General features: G+C 52.2%; 33 non-coding genes and 13 pseudogenes across 33 annotated transcripts; all 46 read right to left on the bottom strand.

The window, feature by feature from the left end:
- Window positions 1-58: 58 nt before the first annotated feature.
- LOC131113661 (5S ribosomal RNA) lies at window positions 59-167 on the bottom strand (annotated as a pseudogene).
- Window positions 168-279: 112 nt separating this feature from the next.
- Window positions 280-398, bottom strand: LOC131114843 (5S ribosomal RNA). Its single transcript, XR_009122144.1, has one exon. It is a non-coding gene; the product is annotated as a 5S ribosomal RNA (ribosomal RNA).
- A 112-nt stretch (window positions 399-510) lies between these two features.
- On the bottom strand, window positions 511-628 carry LOC131119135 (5S ribosomal RNA). Its single transcript, XR_009126263.1, has one exon. It is a non-coding gene; the product is annotated as a 5S ribosomal RNA (ribosomal RNA).
- Window positions 629-740: 112 nt separating this feature from the next.
- On the bottom strand, window positions 741-859 carry LOC131113451 (5S ribosomal RNA). Its single transcript, XR_009121496.1, has one exon. It is a non-coding gene; the product is annotated as a 5S ribosomal RNA (ribosomal RNA).
- Window positions 860-970: 111 nt separating this feature from the next.
- Window positions 971-1,079, bottom strand: LOC131113660 (5S ribosomal RNA; annotated as a pseudogene).
- Window positions 1,080-1,191: 112 nt separating this feature from the next.
- LOC131114842 (5S ribosomal RNA) lies at window positions 1,192-1,310 on the bottom strand. The gene has a single exon (XR_009122143.1). It is a non-coding gene; the product is annotated as a 5S ribosomal RNA (ribosomal RNA).
- Window positions 1,311-1,422: 112 nt separating this feature from the next.
- Window positions 1,423-1,541, bottom strand: LOC131115634 (5S ribosomal RNA). Its single transcript, XR_009122910.1, has one exon. It is a non-coding gene; the product is annotated as a 5S ribosomal RNA (ribosomal RNA).
- Window positions 1,542-1,652: 111 nt separating this feature from the next.
- Window positions 1,653-1,771, bottom strand: LOC131117259 (5S ribosomal RNA). The gene has a single exon (XR_009124481.1). It is a non-coding gene; the product is annotated as a 5S ribosomal RNA (ribosomal RNA).
- Window positions 1,772-1,883: 112 nt separating this feature from the next.
- Window positions 1,884-2,002, bottom strand: LOC131115949 (5S ribosomal RNA). The gene has a single exon (XR_009123215.1). It is a non-coding gene; the product is annotated as a 5S ribosomal RNA (ribosomal RNA).
- Window positions 2,003-2,114: 112 nt separating this feature from the next.
- LOC131117031 (5S ribosomal RNA) lies at window positions 2,115-2,233 on the bottom strand. Its single transcript, XR_009124262.1, has one exon. It is a non-coding gene; the product is annotated as a 5S ribosomal RNA (ribosomal RNA).
- Window positions 2,234-2,345: 112 nt separating this feature from the next.
- LOC131114103 (5S ribosomal RNA) lies at window positions 2,346-2,453 on the bottom strand (annotated as a pseudogene).
- A 112-nt stretch (window positions 2,454-2,565) lies between these two features.
- On the bottom strand, window positions 2,566-2,684 carry LOC131116213 (5S ribosomal RNA). The gene has a single exon (XR_009123470.1). It is a non-coding gene; the product is annotated as a 5S ribosomal RNA (ribosomal RNA).
- Window positions 2,685-2,796: 112 nt separating this feature from the next.
- Window positions 2,797-2,915, bottom strand: LOC131116613 (5S ribosomal RNA). Its single transcript, XR_009123855.1, has one exon. It is a non-coding gene; the product is annotated as a 5S ribosomal RNA (ribosomal RNA).
- A 111-nt stretch (window positions 2,916-3,026) lies between these two features.
- LOC131111944 (5S ribosomal RNA) lies at window positions 3,027-3,135 on the bottom strand (annotated as a pseudogene).
- Window positions 3,136-3,247: 112 nt separating this feature from the next.
- LOC131116741 (5S ribosomal RNA) lies at window positions 3,248-3,366 on the bottom strand. The gene has a single exon (XR_009123980.1). It is a non-coding gene; the product is annotated as a 5S ribosomal RNA (ribosomal RNA).
- Window positions 3,367-3,478: 112 nt separating this feature from the next.
- On the bottom strand, window positions 3,479-3,597 carry LOC131113439 (5S ribosomal RNA). The gene has a single exon (XR_009121495.1). It is a non-coding gene; the product is annotated as a 5S ribosomal RNA (ribosomal RNA).
- Window positions 3,598-3,708: 111 nt separating this feature from the next.
- On the bottom strand, window positions 3,709-3,817 carry LOC131113658 (5S ribosomal RNA; annotated as a pseudogene).
- A 112-nt stretch (window positions 3,818-3,929) lies between these two features.
- LOC131114841 (5S ribosomal RNA) lies at window positions 3,930-4,048 on the bottom strand. Its single transcript, XR_009122142.1, has one exon. It is a non-coding gene; the product is annotated as a 5S ribosomal RNA (ribosomal RNA).
- Window positions 4,049-4,160: 112 nt separating this feature from the next.
- Window positions 4,161-4,278, bottom strand: LOC131119134 (5S ribosomal RNA). The gene has a single exon (XR_009126262.1). It is a non-coding gene; the product is annotated as a 5S ribosomal RNA (ribosomal RNA).
- Window positions 4,279-4,390: 112 nt separating this feature from the next.
- On the bottom strand, window positions 4,391-4,509 carry LOC131115692 (5S ribosomal RNA). The gene has a single exon (XR_009122966.1). It is a non-coding gene; the product is annotated as a 5S ribosomal RNA (ribosomal RNA).
- A 111-nt stretch (window positions 4,510-4,620) lies between these two features.
- Window positions 4,621-4,729, bottom strand: LOC131112820 (5S ribosomal RNA; annotated as a pseudogene).
- Window positions 4,730-4,841: 112 nt separating this feature from the next.
- On the bottom strand, window positions 4,842-4,960 carry LOC131114839 (5S ribosomal RNA). The gene has a single exon (XR_009122140.1). It is a non-coding gene; the product is annotated as a 5S ribosomal RNA (ribosomal RNA).
- A 111-nt stretch (window positions 4,961-5,071) lies between these two features.
- On the bottom strand, window positions 5,072-5,180 carry LOC131111943 (5S ribosomal RNA; annotated as a pseudogene).
- Window positions 5,181-5,291: 111 nt separating this feature from the next.
- Window positions 5,292-5,410, bottom strand: LOC131115308 (5S ribosomal RNA). Its single transcript, XR_009122589.1, has one exon. It is a non-coding gene; the product is annotated as a 5S ribosomal RNA (ribosomal RNA).
- Window positions 5,411-5,522: 112 nt separating this feature from the next.
- LOC131115948 (5S ribosomal RNA) lies at window positions 5,523-5,641 on the bottom strand. The gene has a single exon (XR_009123214.1). It is a non-coding gene; the product is annotated as a 5S ribosomal RNA (ribosomal RNA).
- A 112-nt stretch (window positions 5,642-5,753) lies between these two features.
- LOC131117030 (5S ribosomal RNA) lies at window positions 5,754-5,872 on the bottom strand. Its single transcript, XR_009124261.1, has one exon. It is a non-coding gene; the product is annotated as a 5S ribosomal RNA (ribosomal RNA).
- A 112-nt stretch (window positions 5,873-5,984) lies between these two features.
- On the bottom strand, window positions 5,985-6,092 carry LOC131114102 (5S ribosomal RNA; annotated as a pseudogene).
- A 112-nt stretch (window positions 6,093-6,204) lies between these two features.
- Window positions 6,205-6,323, bottom strand: LOC131116108 (5S ribosomal RNA). The gene has a single exon (XR_009123369.1). It is a non-coding gene; the product is annotated as a 5S ribosomal RNA (ribosomal RNA).
- Window positions 6,324-6,435: 112 nt separating this feature from the next.
- Window positions 6,436-6,554, bottom strand: LOC131116612 (5S ribosomal RNA). Its single transcript, XR_009123854.1, has one exon. It is a non-coding gene; the product is annotated as a 5S ribosomal RNA (ribosomal RNA).
- A 111-nt stretch (window positions 6,555-6,665) lies between these two features.
- Window positions 6,666-6,774, bottom strand: LOC131111941 (5S ribosomal RNA; annotated as a pseudogene).
- A 112-nt stretch (window positions 6,775-6,886) lies between these two features.
- On the bottom strand, window positions 6,887-7,005 carry LOC131116740 (5S ribosomal RNA). Its single transcript, XR_009123979.1, has one exon. It is a non-coding gene; the product is annotated as a 5S ribosomal RNA (ribosomal RNA).
- A 112-nt stretch (window positions 7,006-7,117) lies between these two features.
- On the bottom strand, window positions 7,118-7,236 carry LOC131117085 (5S ribosomal RNA). Its single transcript, XR_009124313.1, has one exon. It is a non-coding gene; the product is annotated as a 5S ribosomal RNA (ribosomal RNA).
- Window positions 7,237-7,347: 111 nt separating this feature from the next.
- Window positions 7,348-7,456, bottom strand: LOC131113657 (5S ribosomal RNA; annotated as a pseudogene).
- Window positions 7,457-7,568: 112 nt separating this feature from the next.
- LOC131115504 (5S ribosomal RNA) lies at window positions 7,569-7,687 on the bottom strand. Its single transcript, XR_009122780.1, has one exon. It is a non-coding gene; the product is annotated as a 5S ribosomal RNA (ribosomal RNA).
- Window positions 7,688-7,799: 112 nt separating this feature from the next.
- On the bottom strand, window positions 7,800-7,917 carry LOC131119133 (5S ribosomal RNA). Its single transcript, XR_009126261.1, has one exon. It is a non-coding gene; the product is annotated as a 5S ribosomal RNA (ribosomal RNA).
- A 112-nt stretch (window positions 7,918-8,029) lies between these two features.
- Window positions 8,030-8,148, bottom strand: LOC131115691 (5S ribosomal RNA). The gene has a single exon (XR_009122965.1). It is a non-coding gene; the product is annotated as a 5S ribosomal RNA (ribosomal RNA).
- Window positions 8,149-8,259: 111 nt separating this feature from the next.
- LOC131113656 (5S ribosomal RNA) lies at window positions 8,260-8,368 on the bottom strand (annotated as a pseudogene).
- Window positions 8,369-8,480: 112 nt separating this feature from the next.
- LOC131114838 (5S ribosomal RNA) lies at window positions 8,481-8,599 on the bottom strand. The gene has a single exon (XR_009122139.1). It is a non-coding gene; the product is annotated as a 5S ribosomal RNA (ribosomal RNA).
- Window positions 8,600-8,711: 112 nt separating this feature from the next.
- LOC131119131 (5S ribosomal RNA) lies at window positions 8,712-8,829 on the bottom strand. The gene has a single exon (XR_009126259.1). It is a non-coding gene; the product is annotated as a 5S ribosomal RNA (ribosomal RNA).
- A 112-nt stretch (window positions 8,830-8,941) lies between these two features.
- LOC131115690 (5S ribosomal RNA) lies at window positions 8,942-9,060 on the bottom strand. The gene has a single exon (XR_009122964.1). It is a non-coding gene; the product is annotated as a 5S ribosomal RNA (ribosomal RNA).
- A 111-nt stretch (window positions 9,061-9,171) lies between these two features.
- LOC131112819 (5S ribosomal RNA) lies at window positions 9,172-9,280 on the bottom strand (annotated as a pseudogene).
- Window positions 9,281-9,392: 112 nt separating this feature from the next.
- On the bottom strand, window positions 9,393-9,511 carry LOC131114836 (5S ribosomal RNA). The gene has a single exon (XR_009122138.1). It is a non-coding gene; the product is annotated as a 5S ribosomal RNA (ribosomal RNA).
- Window positions 9,512-9,622: 111 nt separating this feature from the next.
- On the bottom strand, window positions 9,623-9,741 carry LOC131117257 (5S ribosomal RNA). Its single transcript, XR_009124480.1, has one exon. It is a non-coding gene; the product is annotated as a 5S ribosomal RNA (ribosomal RNA).
- Window positions 9,742-9,853: 112 nt separating this feature from the next.
- On the bottom strand, window positions 9,854-9,962 carry LOC131111940 (5S ribosomal RNA; annotated as a pseudogene).
- A 111-nt stretch (window positions 9,963-10,073) lies between these two features.
- Window positions 10,074-10,192, bottom strand: LOC131115306 (5S ribosomal RNA). Its single transcript, XR_009122587.1, has one exon. It is a non-coding gene; the product is annotated as a 5S ribosomal RNA (ribosomal RNA).
- A 112-nt stretch (window positions 10,193-10,304) lies between these two features.
- On the bottom strand, window positions 10,305-10,423 carry LOC131115947 (5S ribosomal RNA). The gene has a single exon (XR_009123213.1). It is a non-coding gene; the product is annotated as a 5S ribosomal RNA (ribosomal RNA).
- Window positions 10,424-10,505: the final 82 nt, after the last annotated feature.

Here is a 10,505-nt window from a genome sequence, read left to right as displayed (position 1 = left end):
CCAGCAAAAAGTGTCAAACAGCGCCCTCTGCTGTCAGGCTAGAGCAAAAACCATAAAAAGCTTACAGCACCTGGTATTCCCAGGCGGTCTCCCATCCAAGTACTAACCAGGCCCTCCCCTGCTTAGCTTCCGAGATCAGGCGTTTTCAGGGTAGTATGGCCAAAAGCTGCCAAGGCAACTGAAAAGATCCTGTTTGAAGGCGACGCAGGACAAACTAGACTCCAGCAAAACATGTCAAACAGCGCCCTCTGCTGTCAGGCTAGAGCAGAAACCATAAAAAGCTTACAGCACCTGGTATTCCCAGGCGGTCTCCCATCCAAGTACTAACCAGGCCCGCCCCTGCTTAGCTTCCGAGATCGGACGAGATCGGGCGTTTTCAGGGTAGTATGGCCGTAAGCTGCCAGGTCAACTGAAAAGATCCTATTTGAAGGCGACGCAGGCCAAACTAGACTACAGCAAAAAGTGTCAAACAGCGCCCTCTGCTGTCAGGCAAGAGCAGAAACCATAAAAAGCTTACAGCACCTGGTATTCACAGGCGGTCTCCCATCCAAGTACTAACCAGGCCCGGCCCTGCTTAGCTTCCGAGATCGTACGAGATCGGGCGTTTTCAGGGTAGTATGGCCTAAGCTGCCAGGTCAACTGAAAAGATCCTATTTGAAAGTGACGCAGGCCAAACTAGACTACAGCAAAAAGTGTCAAACAGCGCCCTCTGCTGTCAGGCAAGAGCAGAAACCATAAAAAGCTTACAGCACCTGGTATTCCCAGGCGGTCTCCCATCCAAGTACTAACCAGGCCCGCCCCTGCTTAGCTTCCGAGATCGGACGAGATCAGGCGTTTTCAGGGTGGTATGGCCGTAAGCTGCCAGGACAACTGAAAAGATCTTATTTGAAGGCGACGCAGGCCAAACTAGATCCAGCAAAAAGTGTCAAACAGCGCCCTCTGCTGTCAGGCTAGAGCAAAAACCATAAAAAGCTTACAGCACCTGGTATTCCCAGGCGGTCTCCCATCCAAGTACTAACCAGGCCCTCCCCTGCTTAGCTTCCGAGATCAGGCGTTTTCAGGGTAGTATGGCCAAAAGCTGCCAAGGCAACTGAAAAGATCCTATTTGAAGGCGACGCAGGACAAACTAGACTCCAGCAAAACATGTCAAACAGCGCCCTCTGCTGTCAGGCTAGAGCAGAAACCATAAAAAGCTTACAGCACCTGGTATTCCCAGGCGGTCTCCCATCCAAGTACTAACCAGGCCCGCCCCTGCTTAGCTTCCGAGATCGGACGAGATCGGGCGTTTTCAGGGTAGTATGGCCGTAAGCTGCCAGGTCAACTGAAAAGATCCTATTTGAAGGTGACGCAGGCCAAACTAGACTACAGCAAAAAGTGTCAAACAGCGCCCTCTGCTGTCAGGCAAGAGCAGAAACCATAAAAAGCTTACAGCACCTGGTATTCCCAGGCGGTCTCCCATCCAAGTACTAACCAGGCCCGCCCCTGCTTAGCTTCCGAGATCGGACGAGATCGGGCATTTTCAGGGTAGTATGGCCGTAAGCTGCCACATCAACTGAAAAGATCCTATTTGAAGGCGACGCAGGCCAAACTAGAGCCAGCAAAAAGTGTCAAATAGCGCCCTCTGCTGTCAGGCAAGAGCAGAAACCATAAAAAGCTTACAGCACCTGGTATTCCCAGGCGGTCTCCCATCCAAGTACTAACCAGGCCCGCCCCTGCTTAGCTTCTGAGATCGGAAGAGATCGGGCGTTTTCAGGGTAGTATGGCCGTAAGCTGCCAGGTCAACTGAAAAGATCCTATTTGAAGGCGACGCAGGCCAAACTAGACTCCAGCAAAAAGTGTCAAACAGCGCCCTCTGCTGTCAGGCAAGAGCAGAAACCATAAAAAGCTTACAGCACCTGGTATTCCCAGGCGGTCTCCCATCCAAGTACTAACCAGGCCCGCCCCTGCTTAGCTTCCGAGATCGGACGAGACCGGGCGTTTTCAGGGTAGTATGGCCGTAAGCTGCCAGGGCAACTGAAAAGATCCTATTTGAAGGCGACGCAGGCCAAACTAGACTCCAGCAAAAAGTGTCAAACAGCGCCCTCTGCTGTTAGGCAAGAGCAGAAACCATAAAAAGCTTACAGCACCTGGTATTCCCAGGCGGTCTCCCATTCAAGTACTAACCAGGCCCGCCCGTGCTTAGCTTCCGAGATCGGACGAGATCGGGCGTTTTCAAGGTAGTATGGCCGTAAGCTGCCAGGTCAACTGAAAAAATCCTATTTGAAGGTGACGCAGGCCAAACTAGACTCCAGCAAAACATGTCAAACAGCGCCCTCTGCTGTCAGGCAAGAGCAGAAACCATAAAAAGCTTACAGCACCTGGTATTCCCAGGCGGTCTCCCATCCAAGTATAACCAGGCCCGCCCCTGCTTAGCTTCCGAGATCGGGCGTTTTCAGGGTAGTATGGCCAAAAGCTGCCAAGGCAACTGAAAAGATCCTATTTGAAGGCGACGCAGGACAAACTAGACTCCAGCAAAAAGTGTCAAACAGCGCCCTCTGCTGTCAGGCAAGAGCAGAAACCATAAAAAGCGTACAGCACCTGGTATTCCCAGGCGGTCTCCCATCCAAGTACTAACCAGGCCCGCCCCTGCTTAGCTTCCGAGATCGGACGAGATCGGGCGTTTTCAGGGTAGTATGGCCGTAAGCTGCCAGGGCAAATGAAAAGATCCTATTTGAAGGCGACGCAGGCCAAACTAGACTCCAGCAAAAAGTGTCAAACAGCGCCCTCTGCTGTCAGGCAAGAGCAGAAACCATAAAAGGCTTACAGCACCTGGTATTGCCAGGCGGTCTCCCATCCAAGTACTAACCAGGCCCACCCCTGCTTAGCTTCCGAGATCGGACGAGATCGGGCGTTTTCAGGGTAGTATGGCCGTAAGCTGCCAGGACAACTGAAAAGATCTTATTTGAAGGCGACGCAGGCCAAACTAGATCCAGCAAAAAGTGTCAAACAGCGCCCTCTGCTGTCAGGCTAGAGCAGAAACCATAAAGAGCTTACAGCACCTGGTATTCCCAGGCGGTCTCCCATCCAAGTACTAACCAGGCCCGCCCCTGCTTAGCTTCCGAGATCGGGCGTTTTCAGGGTAGTATGGCCGTAAGCGGCCAGGTCAACTGAAAATATCCTATTTGAAGGTGACGCAGGCCAAACTAGACTCCAGCAAAACATGTCAAACAGCGCCCTCTGCTGTCAGGCAAGAGCAGAAACCATGAAAAGCTTACAGCACCTGGTATTCCCAGGCGGTCTCCCATCCAAGTACTAACCAGGCTCGCCCCTGCTTAGCTTCCGAGATCGGACGAGATCGGGCGTTTTCAGGGTAGTATGGCCGTAAGCTGCCACATCAACTGAAAAGATCCTATTTGAAGGCGACGCAGGCCAAACTAGACTCCAGCAAAAGGTGTCAAACAGCGCCCTCTGCTGTCAGGCAAGAGCAGAAACCATAAAAAGCTTACAGCACCTGGTATTCCCAGGCGGTCTCCCATCCAAGTACTAACCAGGCCCGCCCCTGCTTAGCTTCCGAGATCGGACGAGATCAGGCGTTTTCAGGGTGGTATGGCCGTAAGCTGCCAGGACAACTGAAAAGATCTTATTTGAAGGCGACGCAGGCCAAACTAGATCCAGCAAAAAGTGTCAAACAGCGCCCTCTGCTGTCAGGCTAGAGCAAAAACCATAAAAAGCTTACAGCACCTGGTATTCCCAGGCGGTCTCCCATCCAAGTACTAACCAGGCCCTCCCCTGCTTAGCTTCCGAGATCAGGCGTTTTCAGGGTAGTATGGCCAAAAGCTGCCAAGGCAACTGAAAAGATCCTATTTGAAGGCGACGCAGGACAAACTAGACTCCAGCAAAACATGTCAAACAGCGCCCTCTGCTGTCAGGCTAGAGCAGAAACCATAAAAAGCTTACAGCACCTGGTATTCCCAGGCGGTCTCCCATCCAAGTACTAACCAGGCCCGCCCCTGCTTAGCTTCCGAGATCGGACGAGATCGGGCGTTTTCAGGGTAGTATGGCCGTAAGCTGCCAGGTCAACTGAAAAGATCCTATTTGAAGGTGACGCAGGCCAAACTAGACTACAGCAAAAAGTGTCAAACAGCGCCCTCTGCTGTCAGGCAAGAGCAGAAACCATAAAAAGCTTACAGCACCTGGTATTCACAGGCGGTCTCCCATCCAAGTACTAACCAGGCCCGGCCCTGCTTAGCTTCCGAGATCGTACGAGATCGGGCGTTTTCAGGGTAGTATGGCCTAAGCTGCCAGGTCAACTGAAAAGATCCTATTTGAAAGTGACGCAGGCCAAACTAGACTACAGCAAAAAGTGTCAAACAGCGCCCTCTGCTGTCAGGCAAGAGCAGAAACCATAAAAAGCTTACAGCACCTGGTATTCACAGGCGGTCTCCCATCCAAGTACTAACCAGGCCCGCCCCTGCTTAGCTTCCGAGATCGGACGAGATCAGGCGTTTTCAGGGTGGTATGGCCGTAAGCTGCCAGGACAACTGAAAAGATCTTATTTGAAGGCGACGCAGGCCAAACTAGATCCAGCAAAAAGTGTCAAACAGCGCCCTCTGCTGTCAGGCTAGAGCAGAAACCATAAAAAGCTTACAGCACCTGGTATTCCCAGGCGGTCTCCCATCCAAGTACTAACCAGGCCCTCCCCTGCTTAGCTTCCGAGATCAGGCGTTTTCAGGGTAGTGTGGCCGTAAGCTGCCAGGGCAACTGTAAAGATCCTATTTGAAGGCGACGCAGGCCAAACTAGACTCCAGCAAAAAGTGTCAAACAGCGCCCTCTGCTGTCAGGCAAGAGCAGAAACCATAAAAAGCTTACAGCACCTGGTATTCCCAGGCGGTCTCCCATCCAAGTACTAACCAGGCCCGCCCCTGCTTAGCTTCCGAGATCGGACGAGATCGGGCGTTTTCAGGGTAGTATGGCCGTAAGCTGCCACATCAACTGAAAAGATCCTATTTGAAGGCGACGCAGGCCAAACTAGAGCCAGCAAAAAGTGTCAAATAGCGCCCTCTGCTGTCAGGCAAGAGCAGAAACCATAAAAAGCTTACAGCACCTGGTATTCCCAGGCGGTCTCCCATCCAAGTACTAACCAGGCCCGCCCCTGCTTAGCTTCCGAGATCGGGCGTTTTCAGGGTAGTATGGCCGTAAGCTGCCAGGACAACTGAAAAGATCTTATTTGAAGGCGACGCAGGCCAAACTAGATCCAGCAAAAAGTGTCAAACAGCGCCCTCTGCTGTCAGGCTAGAGCAGAAACCATAAAAAGCTTACAGCACCTGGTATTCCCAGGCGGTCTCCCATCCAAGTACTAACCAGGCCCACCCCTGCTTAGCTTCCGAGATCGGACGAGATCGGGCGTTTTCAGGGTAGTATGGCCATAAGCTGCCAGGTCAACTGAAAAGATCCTATTTGAAGAAGACGCAGGCCAAACTAGACTCCAGCAAAAAGTGTCAAACAGCGCCCTCTGCTGTCAGGCAAGAGCAGAAACCATAAAAAGCTTACAGCACCTGGTATTCCCAGGCGGTCTCCCATCCAAGTACTAACCAGGCCCGCCCCTGCTTAGCTTCCGAGATCGGACGAGACCGGGCGTTTTCAGGGTAGTATGGCCGTAAGCTGCCAGGGCAACTGAAAAGATCCTATTTGAAGGCGACGCAGGCCAAACTAGACTCCAGCAAAAAGTGTCAAACAGCGCCCTCTGCTGTTAGGCAAGAGCAGAAACCATAAAAAGCTTACAGCACCTGGTATTCCCAGGCGGTCTCCCATTCAAGTACTAACCAGGCCCGCCCGTGCTTAGCTTCCGAGATCGGACGAGATCGGGCGTTTTCAAGGTAGTATGGCCGTAAGCTGCCAGGTCAACTGAAAAAATCCTATTTGAAGGTGACGCAGGCCAAACTAGACTCCAGCAAAACATGTCAAACAGCGCCCTCTGCTGTCAGGCAAGAGCAGAAACCATAAAAAGCTTACAGCACCTGGTATTCCCAGGCGGTCTCCCATCCAAGTATAACCAGGCCCGCCCCTGCTTAGCTTCCGAGATCGGGCGTTTTCAGGGTAGTATGGCCAAAAGCTGCCAAGGCAACTGAAAAGATCCTATTTGAAGGCGACGCAGGACAAACTAGACTCCAGCAAAAAGTGTCAAACAGCGCCCTCTGCTGTCAGGCAAGAGCAGAAACCATAAAAAGCGTACAGCACCTGGTATTCCCAGGTGGTCTCCCATCCAAGTACTAACCAGGCCCGCCCCTGCTTAGCTTCCGAGATCGGACGAGATCGGGCGTTTTCAGGGTAGTATGGCCGTAAGCTGCCAGGGCAAATGAAAAGATCCTATTTGAAGGCGACGCAGGCCAAACTAGACTCCAGCAAAAAGTGTCAAACAGCGCCCTCTGCTGTCAGGCAAGAGCAGAAACCATAAAAGGCTTACAGCACCTGGTATTGCCAGGCGGTCTCCCATCCAAGTACTAACCAGGCCCACCCCTGCTTAGCTTCCGAGATCGGACGAGATCGGGCGTTTTCAGGGTAGTATGGCCGTAAGCTGCCAGGACAACTGAAAAGATCTTATTTGAAGGCGACGCAGGCCAAACTAGATCCAGCAAAAAGTGTCAAACAGCGCCCTCTGCTGTCAGGCTAGAGCAGAAACCATAAAGAGCTTACAGCACCTGGTATTCCCAGGCGGTCTCCCATCCAAGTACTAACCAGGCCCGCCCCTGCTTAGCTTCCGAGATCGGGCGTTTTCAGGGTAGTATGGCCGTAAGCGGCCAGGTCAACTGAAAATATCCTATTTGAAGGTGACGCAGGCCAAACTAGACTCCAGCAAAACATGTCAAACAGCGCCCTCTGCTGTCAGGCAAGAGCAGAAACCATGAAAAGCTTACAGCACCTGGTATTCCCAGGCGGTCTCCCATCCAAGTACTAACCAGGCTCGCCCCTGCTTAGCTTCCGAGATCGGACGAGATCGGGCGTTTTCAGGGTAGTATGGCCGTAAGCTGCCACATCAACTGAAAAGATCCTATTTGAAGGCGACGCAGGCCAAACTAGACTCCAGCAAAAGGTGTCAAACAGCGCCCTCTGCTGTCAGGCAAGAGCAGAAACCATAAAAAGCTTACAGCACCTGGTATTCCCAGGCGGTCTCCCATCCAAGTACTAACCAGGCACGCCCCTGCTTAGCTTCCGAGATCGGACGAGATCAGGCGTTTTCAGGGTGGTATGGCCGTAAGCTGCCAGGACAACTGAAAAGATCTTATTTGAAGGCGACGCAGGCCAAACTAGATCCAGCAAAAAGTGTCAAACAGCGCCCTCTGCTGTCAGGCTAGAGCAAAAACCATAAAAAGCTTACAGCACCTGGTATTCCCAGGCGGTCTCCCATCCAAGTACTAACCAGGCCCTCCCCTGCTTAGCTTCCGAGATCAGGCGTTTTCAGGGTAGTATGGCCAAAAGCTGCCAAGGCAACTGAAAAGATCCTATTTGAAGGCGACGCAGGACAAACTAGACTCCAGCAAAACATGTCAAACAGCGCCCTCTGCTGTCAGGCTAGAGCAGAAACCATAAAAAGCTTACAGCACCTGATATTCCCAGGCGGTCTCCCATCCAAGTACTAACCAGGCCCGCCCCTGCTTAGCTTCCGAGATCGGACGAGATCGGGCGTTTTCAGGGTAGTATGGCCGTAAGCTGCCAGGTCAACTGAAAAGATCCTATTTGAAGGCGACGCAGGCCAAACTAGACTACAGCAAAAAGTGTCAAACAGCGCCCTCTGCTGTCAGGCAAGAGCAGAAACCATAAAAAGCTTACAGCACCTGGTATTCACAGGCGGTCTCCCATCCAAGTACTAACCAGGCCCGGCCCTGCTTAGCTTCCGAGATCGTACGAGATCGGGCGTTTTCAGGGTAGTATGGCCTAAGCTGCCAGGTCAACTGAAAAGATCCTATTTGAAAGTGACGCAGGCCAAACTAGACTACAGCAAAAAGTGTCAAACAGCGCCCTCTGCTGTCAGGCAAGAGCAGAAACCATAAAAAGCTTACAGCACCTGGTATTCACAGGCGGTCTCCCATCCAAGTACTAACCAGGCCCGCCCCTGCTTAGCTTCCGAGATCGGACGAGATCAGGCGTTTTCAGGGTGGTATGGCCGTAAGCTGCCAGGACAACTGAAAAGATCTTATTTGAAGGCGACGCAGGCCAAACTAGATCCAGCAAAAAGTGTCAAACAGCGCCCTCTGCTGTCAGGCTAGAGCAAAAACCATAAAAAGCTTACAGCACCTGGTATTCCCAGGCGGTCTCCCATCCAAGTACTAACCAGGCCCTCCCCTGCTTAGCTTCCGAGATCAGGCGTTTTCAGGGTAGTATGGCCAAAAGCTGCCAAGGCAACTGAAAAGATCCTATTTGAAGGCGACGCAGGACAAACTAGACTCCAGCAAAACATGTCAAACAGCGCCCTCTGCTGTCAGGCTAGAGCAGAAACCATAAAAAGCTTACAGCACCTGGTATTCCCAGGCGGTCTCCCATCCAAGTACTAACCAGGCCCGCCCCTGCTTAGCTTCCGAGATCGGACGAGATCGGGCGTTTTCAGGGTAGTATGGCCGTAAGCTGCCAGGTCAACTGAAAAGATCCTATTTGAAGGTGACGCAGGCCAAACTAGACTACAGCAAAAAGTGTCAAACAGCGCCCTCTGCTGTCAGGCAAGAGCAGAAACCATAAAAAGCTTACAGCACCTGGTATTCACAGGCGGTCTCCCATCCAAGTACTAACCAGGCCCGGCCCTGCTTAGCTTCCGAGATCGTACGAGATCGGGCGTTTTCAGGGTAGTATGGCCTAAGCTGCCAGGTCAACTGAAAAGATCCTATTTGAAAGTGACGCAGGCCAAACTAGACTACAGCAAAAAGTGTCAAACAGCGCCCTCTGCTGTCAGGCAAGAGCAGAAACCATAAAAAGCTTACAGCACCTGGTATTCACAGGCGGTCTCCCATCCAAGTACTAACCAGGCCCGCCCCTGCTTAGCTTCCGAGATCGGACGAGATCAGGCGTTTTCAGGGTGGTATGGCCGTAAGCTGCCAGGACAACTGAAAAGATCTTATTTGAAGGCGACGCAGGCCAAACTAGATCCAGCAAAAAGTGTCAAACAGCGCCCTCTGCTGTCAGGCTAGAGCAGAAACCATAAAAAGCTTACAGCACCTGGTATTCCCAGGCGGTCTCCCATCCAAGTACTAACCAGGCCCTCCCCTGCTTAGCTTCCGAGATCAGGCGTTTTCAGGGTAGTGTGGCCGTAAGCTGCCAGGGCAACTGTAAAGATCCTATTTGAAGGCGACGCAGGCCAAACTAGACTCCAGCAAAAAGTGTCAAACAGCGCCCTCTGCTGTCAGGCAAGAGCAGAAACCATAAAAAGCTTACAGCACCTGGTATTCCCAGGCGGTCTCCCATCCAAGTACTAACCAGGCCCGCCCCTGCTTAGCTTCCGAGATCGGACGAGATCGGGCGTTTTCAGGGTAGTATGGCCGTAAGCTGCCACATCAACTGAAAAGATCCTATTTGAAGGCGACGCAGGCCAAACTAGAGCCAGCAAAAAGTGTCAAATAGCGCCCTCTGCTGTCAGGCAAGAGCAGAAACCATAAAAAGCTTACAGCACCTGGTATTCCCAGGCGGTCTCCCATCCAAGTACTAACCAGGCCCGCCCCTGCTTAGCTTCTGAGATCGGAAGAGATCGGGCGTTTTCAGGGTAGTATGGCCGTAAGCTGCCAGGTCAACTGAAAAGATCCTATTTGAAGGCGACGCAGGCCAAACTAGACTCCAGCAAAAAGTGTCAAACAGCGCCCTCTGCTGTCAGGCAAGAGCAGAAACCATAAAAAGCTTACAGCACCTGGTATTCCCAGGCGGTCTCCCATCCAAGTACTAACCAGGCCCGCCCCTGCTTAGCTTCCGAGATCGGGCGTTTTCAGGGTAGTATGGCCGTAAGCTGCCAGGACAACTGAAAAGATCTTATTTGAAGGCGACGCAGGCCAAACTAGATCCAGCAAAAAGTGTCAAACAGCGCCCTCTGCTGTCAGGCTAGAGCAGAAACCATAAAAAGCTTACAGCACCTGGTATTCCCAGGCGGTCTCCCATCCAAGTACTAACCAGGCCCACCCCTGCTTAGCTTCCGAGATCGGACGAGATCGGGCGTTTTCAGGGTAGTATGGCCATAAGCTGCCAGGTCAACTGAAAAGATCCTATTTGAAGAAGACGCAGGCCAAACTAGACTCCAGCAAAAAGTGTCAAACAGCGCCCTCTGCTGTCAGGCAAGAGCAGAAACCATAAAAAGCTTACAGCACCTGGTATTCCCAGGCGGTCTCCCATCCAAGTACTAACCAGGCCCGCCCCTGCTTAGCTTCCGAGATCGGACGAGACCGGGCGTTTTCAGGGTAGTATGGCCGTAAGCTGCCAGGGCAACTGAAAAGATCCTATTTGAAGGCGACGCAGGCCAAACTAGACTCCAGCAAAAAGTGTCAAACAGCGCCCTC

Source organism: Doryrhamphus excisus, unplaced genomic scaffold (assembly GCF_030265055.1).
Source record: "Doryrhamphus excisus isolate RoL2022-K1 unplaced genomic scaffold, RoL_Dexc_1.0 HiC_scaffold_25, whole genome shotgun sequence".
Taxonomy (NCBI): domain Eukaryota; kingdom Metazoa; phylum Chordata; class Actinopteri; order Syngnathiformes; family Syngnathidae; genus Doryrhamphus; species Doryrhamphus excisus.
This window is presented reverse-complemented; position numbering and strand designations above follow the sequence as displayed.